Raw genomic sequence first — 13,906 nt, forward strand, 5'->3', positions numbered from 1 at the left:
ACCTCTTGATGATGAAGTCTTTCCCTCCTTCCACACTGGATAGTTGTTGTTCTTTTTCCCCCTCTCTCCAACTCTCTGCAGCAGTATTAAAGGTTGCTGAATTTTCTGCTCTCCTCCTCTCCCTCTGGATGGATTGGAATGTAGAAAGCCCCTTCCTCCTCTTCCTGGGCTGTTTCACAGGTATCACAGAGGCTTTCCAGGCAGGAGCAACAGCAGGTAGCTCCTTCTCCAACTGCTCCAGGCTCCAAGTGAATAGGCCACGCCTCCAACAGCTCCACCATTGGTCCACAGATCCCTGAAAGTCGCAGGCCAGGTGGATAAGTTGGTTAAGAAGGCATACGGAATGCTTGCCTTTATTGGCTGAGGCATAGAATACAAGAGCAGGGAGGTTATGCTGAAATTGTATAATACTCTGGTTAGGCCACAGCTGGAGTACTGCGTGCAGTTCTGGTCGCCGTATTATAGGAAAGATGTGATTGCACTGGAGAGGGTGCAGAGTAGATTTACAAGGATGCTGCCTGGAATGGAGAATCTTAGCTATGAGGACAGATTGGATAGGCTGGGTTTGTTCTCCTTGGAACAGAGGAGGCTGAGAGGAGTCCTCATGAGGTGTATAACATTTTGAGGGGCCTGGATATAGTGGATAGCAAGTGCCTAATTCCCTTGGTCAATTATGAGGGGGCATAGTTTTATAGTGGTTGATGGAAGGTTTCGAGGTGATTTGAGGGGAAGCTTCTTCACACAGAGTGTTGTGGAGGTCTGGAACTCACTGCTTGGGAGGGTGGTAGAGGCAGAAACCCTCACCTCATTTAAATGGTGCTTCGATGTGCACTTGAAGAGCTAAAGCCTGCAGGGTTACGGACCTAGAGCGGGTTTGTGGGATTGGACTGGATAATCTCTTATTGGCTGGTGCAGATATGATTGTAAGTACTTCAAGGAATCAAATATGGCCAGAATGATCTCCTGGACTAGGTTTGATCACCTGGATGGGTCGGAGAGGAATTTTCCCAGACTTTTTCCCCCAATTGTTCTGGGTTTTTATCTGTTTTTTTGCCTCTCTCAGGAGATTGCATGGCTCCGGTTGGGGTGGAGTGTTAAATGTTGCAATGCATGAGGTGTCGCAGTTGTGTGGGGCGGACTGGTTGGGCCGGATGCTCTTTACCTTTCCGCTATTGTTCATTGTTCATAGGTTTAATTGTAACCTTCAGGGCTGCTGACCGAGGGTCATGTGGCTCTTTTTCGACCAGTGCGCACATGATGGGCCGAAATGGCCTCCTTCTGTGCTGTAGATTTCTATGTTTCTATGTTTCTTAACCAATGCTATTAATGGGGGAGAAAACAAACACACAATAATAAAAAATAAAAAACAGACCTCACATAATTAAAATTAATTAAAATTAAAGTTAATAAATGCCTTAGAAAAAAACAATATATTTCTGATTTTTTTTAAAGTTTTATAATTCGGGTTAAAAATAAACTTACCTTAGTGGGCAGAGTTTTTAACAATACAATGTGTTTATTTTATTTTATTTTATTGTGTTTATGAGTATTTTTAAACATGTGCCTGTAAAAGTAAGCTATGCGCATGCTTTTTCAGACTGAAGATTTTTGAGGACATTTGCTGGCCAAGATATGTGTAAATCTCACAAACTTGCCTGTACAAATGTCCTCGCTCCCGATCTGCGGACGATCTGTCAAGCTCCAGCTTGACAGATCGGAAAAGCCGATTTTCAGCGCATGCGCATTGCGTGAGTCTCAGTGCTATTAATGGGAACCTCTGAACTACTTACCTGATTGGCTGAGCATTCACACATGACTGCATCTTCTGCGTGGGAACCCTTTAGATGGGAGCGCACTTCGCAGCACGGGAAGAGAAGCCCGCAATCCAGGGCGCCTCCGAGACCACCAGGTACTTTCGTAAAAAATCTCCGGTCGGAAGGCAATTGCCCGCGGGAAGCTTCCGACCGGAATTTTCGGGCCAATGAAAGTCAATTAGTTGAGTGCAACTGATTTAAATTAGCACAGTAAACATGAATTGTACAGAATGTTTATAAGTAAGTTTACAGCTCACCATCACTTTCTCCCGTCTCTATGTGCTGTTAACGGCTGCCCACATGGGCGTGCTTTGGAGAGGGTGGTAAGAGGAGCAGAGAAGTCCAAAATCACTGAGCATGCATCAATTTAGCATTGCACATAGATTGATATCACACTCCTGGTAATTAAAATACTTGCGGTGAATGCAGGCAGTGGCAGTCCTGCTGACCTGCCCAATATGGAAGTTGCTGCCTGCCGCGCCAGAAGTGGACGGAAGCAAGGCGGCCAACATTTTTCTTCAAAACCTTAATGGCCGGCACTAAAGGTTTGAATTTCTAGGCCTTTGTTTCTACCTTAAAGGCACTATATAGATCCAAGTTCTTGTTGACCTCTGCACTCAAATTCCTAATATGCACTCCCGGTGAGTAACACTTCCAACAGGAACACAAGTTTACAAATCTACACTACAGAGGTGTACAGCTGAATTTTCCGGTCCTGTCTGCCTCTGTTTTCACCTCGGAGGGGTGGCATGTGGTGTCAGTAAGCACTTACGGGTGGACGGCCAGCTTCCAGTGCCCCACGGGGATTTTCGGGGCCAGTTTTGGCGGGGTGCGGAGCATTACCACCCGGAGGAGGTGAGCCGCTGTGCAACGCCCCTGGTTGTGACAGTGGCTCTATTTTTGGCTCCCGTCCAATCCATAGCGCTCCGTAGGGCGCCGTGCTGGGACCGCCTGTAGCGGCTGCAGTGAGGTAAGTAGTGTCGACCTCAGGTAAGTATAATTGGTTTTATTTTTTTTTGCGATTTATGTTGTGGTGGACTAAGTTATTTATTGGGAATGTTTTTGGAGGTTTTTAATTCAGGTTTTCCGCCCCCCCCAGGCCTCTCTCAAAGCGCTCTGAGGCTGGCTGTTTAGCTCGGAATTCTCGCTCGCTAGCACCCTAAGAGAGGTGTACAATGCCTCCCTCAGCACTCCTCCCACACTCAGGGCCCAGCTGCTGAATTTTGCTAACTGAGGCGCAAACTGTTCCCGGGCGCAAATTTTACCGCCCCGCCATCATTATCGCCCCGAAATGAGCAAAGCCGAAAATCCAGCCTGTATTGTCATATGCACAGCAATCTATCTTTGATTGCCTGCCACTCCCTGTCTCTTGACAGGCCCGTGTTTGTACTTTCTGGAGAATATCTGTGGGACAATGTATCTACTTTCTCTAGTTATCCATGGACTGTCTACAGGAGCACCTGAATGTGATAGACTATGGATGCTCCTCATTAGTTTTGTACAATTATGCTATTTTTATTATTTTAACTAAAATATGAGAAAAGTTGAAGGGGAATTATCCCCAATATGCACTGCTTGCAGGTGAGACTCCCTGTTATCCGTGTATACCTGGACGATCACCTCTGATGTGTCAGGAGTGAGCAGCAATTCTTCGAGAGGAATTTTCAAATAAATTCAAAACCAGCCATGAAGCTCCTTTGAAGTATAGCGTAGTAGTGAAGAGAAGAAAAACTAGAGGTTTCACATAGGGAATGGGCAACTTACAAATTTAAAGTTTTAAAATAACACGCACATTGGATTAGAATGTCAGAACACAAATTTCCAAGGAGACTTTCCCAATCGTTGGATGATTAGCAGAAATCCTGAAGAAATGCTGTAAACAGCTGTTTATATTTTGTCTCCGAGGTTTCCAATAAACATCACCTAAATTATGGCATGAGATCAGGGAACCACTGTGGAAATTCTACCTGAAGATCATTTACTTTCAAAGGATTGTACAGTCTACTCCTCTTAAATTGAAGTTGCTTAATACAATTATTTTAAGAACTAAATTTCCATTTTGCTGTGCTACTTGCATTGCTTAATTCGAATTCTAGGATTATACAACTTTTTGAGTGCTTTAAAAAATGTTGAATTATGAGGAGTAGACTATCTCATCTTATGAAACATCTGTCCCTTTTATCTGCTCCCTTCCCACCGTCCAGGGCCGCAAAGACTCCTTCCAGGTGAAACAGTGATTTACTTGTACTTTTTGCAATTTTATATAGTGCTCACAATGCGGTCTTCTCTACACTGGAGAGACTAAACGCAGATTGGGTGACCCCTCAAATGTGACCCCGAGCTTCTGCTCGCATGTGACTTTAATTCTCCACTCCACTACTACCCTGACCTCTCCATCCTCGACCTCCTACACTGTTCCAACGAAGCTCAACGTAAGCTCGAGGAACTGCACATCATCTTTCGATTAGGCACTTTACAGCCGTCTGGTCTCAACATCGGGTTCAACAGTTTCAGAGCATAACCTCTGTGTCCCCGTTTTTCCAGATGGCAACTGTTGATAATTCTGCCATTCCCATTTACATTTCTTCTAGAACCATCTTTTGTTTGTTTACTTGTCCCATTACCATCTCCTTTCACTTACTATCGTTGCTTTTGTCATCCAATCTCTCCTGCCTTCTGCTCTAACGCAGACCTTCCCTTTTGTTCTTTCACCATCACCCCGCGCCCCCCCCCCTCCCCCGGCCCCTCCCCCTCCCCCACCACCCCCCCCCCCCCACTTTCCCTGCACTTGCTTAAAATCTGTTACATCTCTAATTTTTTCCAGTTCTGATGAAAGGTCATCGACCTGAAACGTTACCTCTGTTTCTCTCCACAGATGCTGCCTGACCTGCTGAGTATTTCCAGCATTTTCTGTTTTTATTTCAGCTTATGAACATGTACTGAAGGATGAAAAAATCTACTACAACAATACAAAAGCAAAATACTGCAGATACTGGAATCTGAAATAAAAACAGAAAATGCTGGAAACCTGAGTGGGTCACGCAGCACCTGTGGAGAGAGAAACAGAATTAACATTTTGGGTTGACAACTCTTCAGGATTTTCTGTTTTTAGAAAAAATCTACTAAGTCAGTTGAAAGTGTCGAGCATAACAGTATATAATATTTGTAAGATCTGATTTGCAGCATATGCTAATTTCTTCAAAGACATCACAATTAAAATTCTGGAAATCTGAAATGAAAAAAACCTAGAAATGACTGGCAATGGGCAGCAGGTCGATTGACACTTAAAAGAGAATGATAAGTTCATCTTGTGGTCTTTGTTGGAATGTTTTCATATTGTTGTATTGAAAGATCACACCCAAAACACAAGCCTATTTTTCTCTGACAGATGTTGACCTGCAGAACAGTTCCATGATTAAAATGAGGGCACGCCGAACCATTGCAAAACATACTGGGGTAGAAATTTACCGGCACCCGAAATGGATCACACTTACCACTATTGATGTGTTTTCACCGCTGCGTTGGATGAGGTGGCCTCTTGTGCGAAATTCAGCTTTTTGTCATTTTTTTTCGAGTGGCCAGGAAGTCGGTCATAGTGGTGGCAGTAGTGTGGCGGTATGTGCTGGTGAGAGGCGGAAGTGGAGGCGGGATGGAGCCTCTGCCGCTGTCACTCAGCAGCATAGCGCTGATGACATCATGATTCTTGTGCGTTACCACTTAAAGGGGAGAGCCGCTGCGAGTTCTGCCATTATTTTAGTTAGGTCCACTGGCCCCCCAGGGAGGTTTTCAGCCGGGTCAGCAACCTGGCACCTAAGAGTTGGCAGCCCGGTCAAGCACAGGGGCATAATTGTCGGGCTGACAAAAAAAGTAAAATGACCCCAGCCCCAGACCCAGTGCCGTGGCTGTGCGTCCTCCCCTGAAGTGGCCACCACACAGCCATGTCACACATACAGGGAACACAGCGCACCGACAGAAAAAACTGTCAGGGCACCGTTCGGCGGCCCAAAAATTTTTGCAGCTGAATTTGGATTGAGGTGCAGGAGATCGGCAGTGCGCGCTTTGATGATGCACTTATGAGGGGTCGGCAGCAGTGAGGCAGAAGTGGGGACTACTAGAAAAAGCACCGAGGAGAATATCACGAGCGGCAGCCATTTGACTCCGCCATGTGGCCACCGCTTTCCGGCGGTAAGAGGCATTTTCAGGAGGCTGAATTTTTGCCCCTCTGGATCCTGCCGACTTGCCTGTGGAAGATTTTTATTTGCCTGGCAATGCACCAGTACAAGACAATACCGTCCCTAGAAAAGAGAGCTCTATTTTTAAACAAAGATGCAAAGGTGATATCTCTGTAAGCTTGTAATGTTTGTAGCTCCACACTGTGGATGTGGACGTATTGTGTACTGCAACTGCATAGTTAATAATAAACAGAACCAGGCAGATTACAGAGGCTTCTGAGAGAGCTGCCTGCCATATTGGAAGCTGTGTGCATGCTGTGCGCTGTGAAGATAGCACATTTGGTGGCGAGATGGGATTTTTTGGATGAATTAAAGCTTAAATTTTGTTGGGGAAGGAGTCAGCCAGCTGACAGAGAGACTTTGGAAGTTTCTGTCTTTGGAAAAAAGCTACAAAATCCGAGGGAAAATACAACACATGGTGTGAACAGCTAGAGATTAAAATGGCAGGTGTAATCGGACATTTGGGGGAATATAGACATGACCGGGAACATTTTAAAGCGTATGTGGATCGGCTAGAAATGTATTTCATTGCAAATAACATAATCGAAGTTCCAGACAATGCAGTCCAGAACCGGGCTGTGTTGGAATGTAAGAAAGCGATCTTCTTATCGGAGGCGGGTCCGACATTGTACGAAACCCTTGTAAATCTGTTTGTGCCTGATGAGCCAAAGGACACAATGCTTAAAGAGATTTTAACGAAGCTGGAGCAGCGCTATAATCCCAAACCATTAGAAATTGCTGAAAGCTATCGTTTCAGGATTCGGAATCAAAAGGCTGATGGGAGTATCAGTGACTACATTGTAGCATTAAAAAAGCTAGCGATGCACTGTAATTTTGGAAACTTTCAAAACCGAGCATTACGGGATCCTTTTGTTTGTGGGGTGAAAAATGATGCGATCAGAAGGAAATTATTGACGATGGATGACTTGACTTTTGAGATTGCTTGTCAGACAGCGAGGTCGATGAGCATGACTGAACAATATTCCCGAGAATTAAATAATGATTACGGTCGTCAATCAACCGAGGTAAATCACCTGCAGGTTCAAAGTAAAAGACGGCCATAGCCGAAAGTTTCAGAAATTCTACCAGAGCGTCGAAGTCATGTTATAGGTGCCTGGGACAACACATTGCTCAAAGTTGTCCATACATGAAGGCAGAGTGTTTCTTCTGCAGAAAGACTGGGCATCTTGCGAAGGCATGCCGACTGAAGGGTAAACCAGCTTTTAAAGCTATGAGTTCAGCATTCAAAGCTATGAGTAGAAATCCAAAGATACCACATAGCATGGAAGAACAACAACAGGATGAAGAGATGTTAGAGTTACACGTCATCAGGAGCACGAGGTTAACAGACAGCGATTCGGAAAGCATCAAAATCCACATAGATGTTGCGGGATTCAAGATACCAATGGAAATTGACAATGGTGCATCCGTGAGTGTAGTACCGGAGTTGCTGTAGAAATTCAAGAGAGAGCTGCGAGGCTACTTGGGAGAGAAAATTGCTGTGGTAGGTCGTATCACCATACTGGTGAAATATAAAGATCAATTTCAGAACTTGCCTCTAATAGTAGTGAAGGAAGACAAGTCTGCCTTACTCGGAAGAAATTGGTTGAGCTCACTGAATCTGGATCGGAGTAAGATTTTCTGTGTGGAAGCGAGATTTTCATCAATGGATGAGGTTATCACGAAGTATCCGAAGGTGTTCTGCGAAACGGGCAGTCCGATCCAAGGCTTCAAGGCGAGTGTCAGGGTACAGAAGGATGATAGATTGGTTTACTACAAGCCACGTTCCGTACCATGTGCACTCAAGGAGAAAGTTGAGCAAGAACTCAAAAGACTAGAGACTGAGAACATTATTTGTAAGATAGATCGATGTAATTGAGCTACACCCATTGTTGTTGTACCTAAGTCCGATGGCAAGGTAAGATTGTGTGGTGATTATAAAGTAACCGTAAACCAGGTTCGAGAGGGTAATGTCCCCAATATAATGTCTCTGAGCATCTGCTCCAGGTAGCCATCAAACTCACATTGTCCTGCAAGTCGCCTGACCTTCAGATCGCTGGCACGTGTAGAACCGATACCTCGCCATCAACATGCTCTGCCTCGGGTTAAGATGCTCCCGAACCAGTGTACACAGCTCCTCATATGACTTATCTGTGGGTTTCACCGGAGCCATAAGATTCTTCATGAGGCTATAGGTCGGTGCCCCGCAGACCGTGAGGAGGACCGCTCTCCTTTTTGCAGCGCTTCCTTCTCCGTCCAGCTCGTTGGCTACAAAGTACTGGTCTAGCCGTTCGACATAGGCTTCCCAGTCCTCACCCTCCGAGAACTTCTCCAGGATGCCCACAGTTTGCTGCATCTTTGCGTTGGATTCGTATTCTCGTCGCCAGTTATTGTGTTCCTAACACAGATGAGGCTGCACACAGGGAGGTTAAAGTAACAGTGACCTCAGTCTTTATTAAGACACTCCAGAGTGAGGAACGGGACTTAGGGACCGGCTTATATACAGTGCTCCCAAGGGATGCTGGGATCCCTTGGGACTTCAGGGGATGAGCTCCCTGCTGGCGGAACATGGGAGTGCATGCTTTACAGATACACAACTGCAAGATAAGATTGTGTGGTGATTATAAAGTGATTATAAACCAGGTTTGAGAGGGTAATGTCCCCAATACATTGCCGAATATAGAAGATTTGTTCACAACACTGACAGGTGGTCAGATCTTCTCAAAACTGGATCTTACAAATGCCTACTTACAGCTTGAACAAGATGAGGAGTCCAAGTCATGTTTGACTATAAATAATCATCTAGGCCTATATCAATTTAATAGGCTACCGTTTGGAGTGTCTTCCGCCCTGCCATATTCCAAGGGGTGATGAACCAGATTTTGCAAGGTATTGATGGGGTAGTATGTTATTTGGATGACATACTAATTTCATAATAACATATTGAATGAAGTCCTCAAGCGGCTAGAGAAGCACAGAGTATGAATGTCTGCTTGTAAGTGTGAGTTATTTAAAAACTCAGTGGAGTACTTAGGGTACAGAGTAGAAAAAGATGGTTTACATCCGACCATGGAAAAATTGGATGCAATTAGAAATGCACCCACTCCCAGGAATGTCACTGAACTTCGTTCATTCTCAGGTCTTTTGAACTATTATGGGAAGTTCCTACCAAATTTGGCTACAGTATTACACCCACTGAATGAACTTTTGAAAAAACAGGTCCATTGGAAGTGGTCAAAAGAATGCGATACAGCATTCAAGGAGTGTAAAAGCAAATTGGTATAGAGCATCATGTTAGTTCACCATGACCTATCTAAGGAGATTAAGCTAGCATGTGATGCCTCTCCGTATGGAGTTGGGGCAGTGATCTCTTATCTCTCATGTATCACGTAGTGGGGAGGAGAGACCAAATGCTTTTGCTTCACGCACTCTCAGTGCCAGTGAGAGTAATTATGCGCAAATTGAAAGGGAAACTTTGGCATTAATTATTGGGGTCAAGAAGTTTCACAAATATTGGTATGGTCATAAGTTTACCATTATTATGGACCATAAGCCCCTAACAGCAATCCTCCATCCAAAGTCCCCGGTTCCAACCTTAGCTGCAGCCCGAATGCAGAGATGTGCTTTGATTTTGTCAGCATATACATAAGATATTGAATACAGGCGATCAGCTGATCACAGTAATGCTGATGCAATGTCTAGATTGCCTTCCCCATCACAAGTTACACCCGATAGGGAAGAAATGTTTTCTTTTTCATATAGTGATGAACTGCCAGTCACAGCTAAAGAGAGCAATCAAACGTGACTCAGTGATGTCAAAGGTGTATGAGTATATTGCAAATGGATGGCCAAACCAGGTAACAGTTAAAGATACACATCCATTCTTCATTCGTCGGAATGAATTATCAGTCAATAAAGATTGTATCATGTGGGGTGCAAGAGTGGTTATACCAAATAAATTCAGGTCCAAATTATTAGGAGACCTCCATGATCAGCACCTGGGAATGTGCTTGACCAAGAGTTTTGCACACAGTTATTTATGGTGGCCAGGTCTTGATAAAGATATAGAGTACGTCGTGAGTCAGTGTACGACATGTCAATCGGTAAGCAAGCAACCACCATCAGTACCATTACAGCCATGGAAATGGCCTCCCAGGGTGTGGCAAAGGCTACCTATTGATTTTGCTGAGTTAGAAGGACAACAATTGTTCATTGTGATTGATAGCCATTCGAAGTGGGTTGCGGTGTTTCCAATGTGGAAAATAACAACAAGTAAATCATTGGACATTTAACGAAAATTATTTTCTTCATTTGGCCTCCCTGAAGAGATTGTTTTGGATAATGGACCACAATTTCGTTCAGAAGAATTTGCACAATTCACGAGCAAAAATGGTGTGAAACATACCAAGGTTCCACCATACCATCCTGCTTCGAATGTTGCAGCAGAGCGCACTGTACAAATTGTAAAACGTGCCCTCATAAAACAAATGTTAGATCCAAATCCAAGCAAACGACAGTTGTCATTGGATCACAAATTGGCTAATTTTTTGATTACATATCGAAATACTCCTCATACAACTACTGGTAGAACACCAGCAGAGCTGTTTCTCAAACGACAGCCTCAAACCAGATTCTCGTTGTGAAACCAAATTTGGCACAGTCCGTAGAAGAGACACAATGAAGACAAAAAGAGAATCATGATAAAGGTAGAGTAAAAGAGAGAAGTGTGAAATTAAACCAGAAGGTGAAAGTGAAGAACCACCACCATAAATGGTTAAAGTGGTTACCAGGAAGAGTGGTGAAGATATGTGGTCCTCGCACATATTTGGTAAAGATGTTTGATAATGGACAGGTTAGGTTTGTTCATATTGATCATATTTTACCTACAGACATGGAAGGAGTTGAAGGTGGGAATGATTCAATTATTTCTGACTCATCAGATAGTTTTGATACACCAGTAGCATATCCTACATCCAATGTACTGGAAACAAATCCAGGAGAGATTCAGAATGAAAGTCTGAGTCCGAGTCAGGAAAACAAAGAGCCTGAAGTTAGAGTGAGTAAAAATGAAAATCAAGGAAATTCCGTGCAGGAAAATGTTCCTCAGGATGAGCCTCGAATGAGTTTAGATTCGACACCATGTTTAGAAGGTTCTGTTCAAGAGCAAGGGTATCCTCTTCAAAACAGAAAACAAGTGGTAAAGTTAAATTTGTAAATATGAAAAAAAAAGTTTATATCCTGTGTTATGTATAAACATGAAAGTTATGTATGATGTTTGTTATAATAACTTCTTCATTAAGGAGGGAGAAGTGTAATACCTGTAAGCCTGTAATGTTTGTAGCTCCACACAGTGGATGTGGACGTATTGTGTACTGCAACTGCAGAGTTAATAATAAACAGAACCAGGCAGATTCCCGAGGCTTCCGAGAGAGCTGCCTGCCATGTTGGAAGTTGTGTGTGTGCTGTGCTCTGTGACGATATCAAACTCAGTTGATATAGAGACTGTAAGATCCCAGCAGCAACTGCATTGAGAGCAAATTGACTGAGATTCTCATCACTAGTCTGTCACTCATTGTTAAACCTGGTGAGAGATTAGGAAAGTTATTTTAGTTGCTTCGCACTGCTTGGAAAGGTTTCCCTCGAAGAACTATATATATATATATTTCTTTAACTCAAACACCGAAAAAAACCCTATGTATTATCATTAAATAAAACAGGCATATTTTCATGGTGTCTTCATGTATTTGAATCTGAATGGACAGATCACGCAGTAAAGGTAAGTTGAGTTCTTGTAGGCTGTAGGCTTGGAGGAGATTACAGAGATAGGGAGGGTCGAGGTCATGGAGGGATTCAATAACAAGGATGAGAATTTTGAAATTGAGATGTTGCTTAGGTCAATATAGTTCAGCGAGCACAGGGGTGATGGGTTATCAAGTAACGCATAGAAGTCAAATCCAATACTTTTTTTGTGCGGGAATTATTGTATACATTTTTTAATCACATTTCCTGTAACTGCCAAGTCACTGACTCCATTCCTCACCCCAACAACTGTCTGAGACTTAATCACATTTTTTGCAACCTTGGTGTCATATTTGACCCTGAAACGAGCTTTCCACCACATATCCATATCATAACTAAGACTGCTTATTTCCACCGCTGTAACATCTCCCGTCTCCATCCTTGCCTCAGCTCATCCACTGCTGAAACCCTCATCCATGCCTCTGTTACCTCTAGACTTGACTATTCTAATACACTTCTGGCTGGCCTCCCACATTCGACCCTACTTAAACTAGAGGTGATCCGAAACTCGGCCGCCCATGTCCTAACTCGCACCAAGTCCAGCTTACCCATCATCCCTGTGCTCGCTGACCTACATTGGCTCCCGGCTAAGCAACACCTTGATTTCAAAATCCTCATCCTTCAAATCCCTCTATGGCCTCACCCCTCCCTATCTCTGTAATCTCCTCCAGCCCCACAACCCCCTGAAATGTCTGCCCTCCTCTAATTCTGACCTCGAGCATCCCTGATTATAATTGCTCAACCATTGGTGGCCGTGCCTTCGGTTGCCTAAACCCTAAGCTCTGGAACTCCATACCTAAACCTCTTCACTTCTCTACCTCTCTTTCCTCCTTCAAGACGCTTCTTAAAACCTACCTCTTTGACCGAGCTTTTGGTCACCTGTGCTAATTTCTACTTATGTGGCTCGGTGTCAAATATTTAATCCCTGTGATGTGCCTTGGGACGTTTCACTGCATTAAAGATGCTATATAAATACAAGTTGTTGTTGTCAATGAGGACATTAAAATGTGTCATACATGTGCTCTGTGGAGGGAGAGGCCTTTGTATAGGACAGTGTGATGTGAAACAGTAAGTACATTGAATGTGACTGCAGGTTGAGCGTCCAAAATCCAGAGTTCCAAAAACCGGAATGTTCTGAAAACCGGACACTGTGCAGATCACATGAGTCGACATCTGGAATCCAGAAATCTGTTCTGAAAACCGGACATTTTTTTCACAACAGTGATATAAACAGCATAAAATGAAAGTAGTAAAATTTCAGAAATGAATATTTGGTATTCTGATCAGTATTCTGTAAGTAATCCCCTCCCCGCCCCCCACACGCACAGAGACCACCATCACCCCCACCTTGCTGTTTCTCCAGGAGGTGTCTCTAAGAATGAATTTGAGTGTTCTCCCATCAGTTGGATTTTTGCATTGATTTCTGATGCAATAACTGCCACATGAATAAACAAACATTATTTGTGAAGCGCTCACAGTGTTTCCAACTGGGGTCTTACTGCGGGGGACGGGGGCAGGATGGTGGTTACTAATTATCATTCCATCCCTACTATAAGGTAAAGAGAAGAGGGGCCCACTTGAGCCCTAAGCACAGGGCAGCACTTGCGGACAAACTCGTTTGAGGAGCTCCGACCGCACTCGATGCTAAATGAGGCGGGCAGCAATGAGGGAGTGATAACAAAGGCTGATCTTTTAAGGGGGAGGGTGGGAGGGAAGGGAATTATTTCATTATGCCACTCTCGAAGTGGGTTTGAGAGTGGAAATCACGGGCCCTGCCAAAAAAAAATCCAAACCTTAACTCAAGTTCTAGCCAAAGCCAAAGGCATGGTTTTCTTGATGGCCCCGGGGGAAGCTCGGGTGGACTGGGAAGAGGAAGGAGAAGATAGCGAGGATTGGGGACAGGGTAGAGACGACCGACCACCGCTTGAAGCACCAAAGGGACCGATGTGACCCATATGGCAGCAGAGGTTCGGCCCGCCCGTAGACGGCGTGGGTCAGGGCACACTGCAAAGTGATTTTATGGTTCCATTCACCACCCCGCAGCTGCAGAATATGATCTCG

The sequence above is a fragment of the Pristiophorus japonicus genome, chromosome 1, assembly GCF_044704955.1.
Source record: "Pristiophorus japonicus isolate sPriJap1 chromosome 1, sPriJap1.hap1, whole genome shotgun sequence".
NCBI classification, from domain to species: domain Eukaryota; kingdom Metazoa; phylum Chordata; class Chondrichthyes; family Pristiophoridae; genus Pristiophorus; species Pristiophorus japonicus.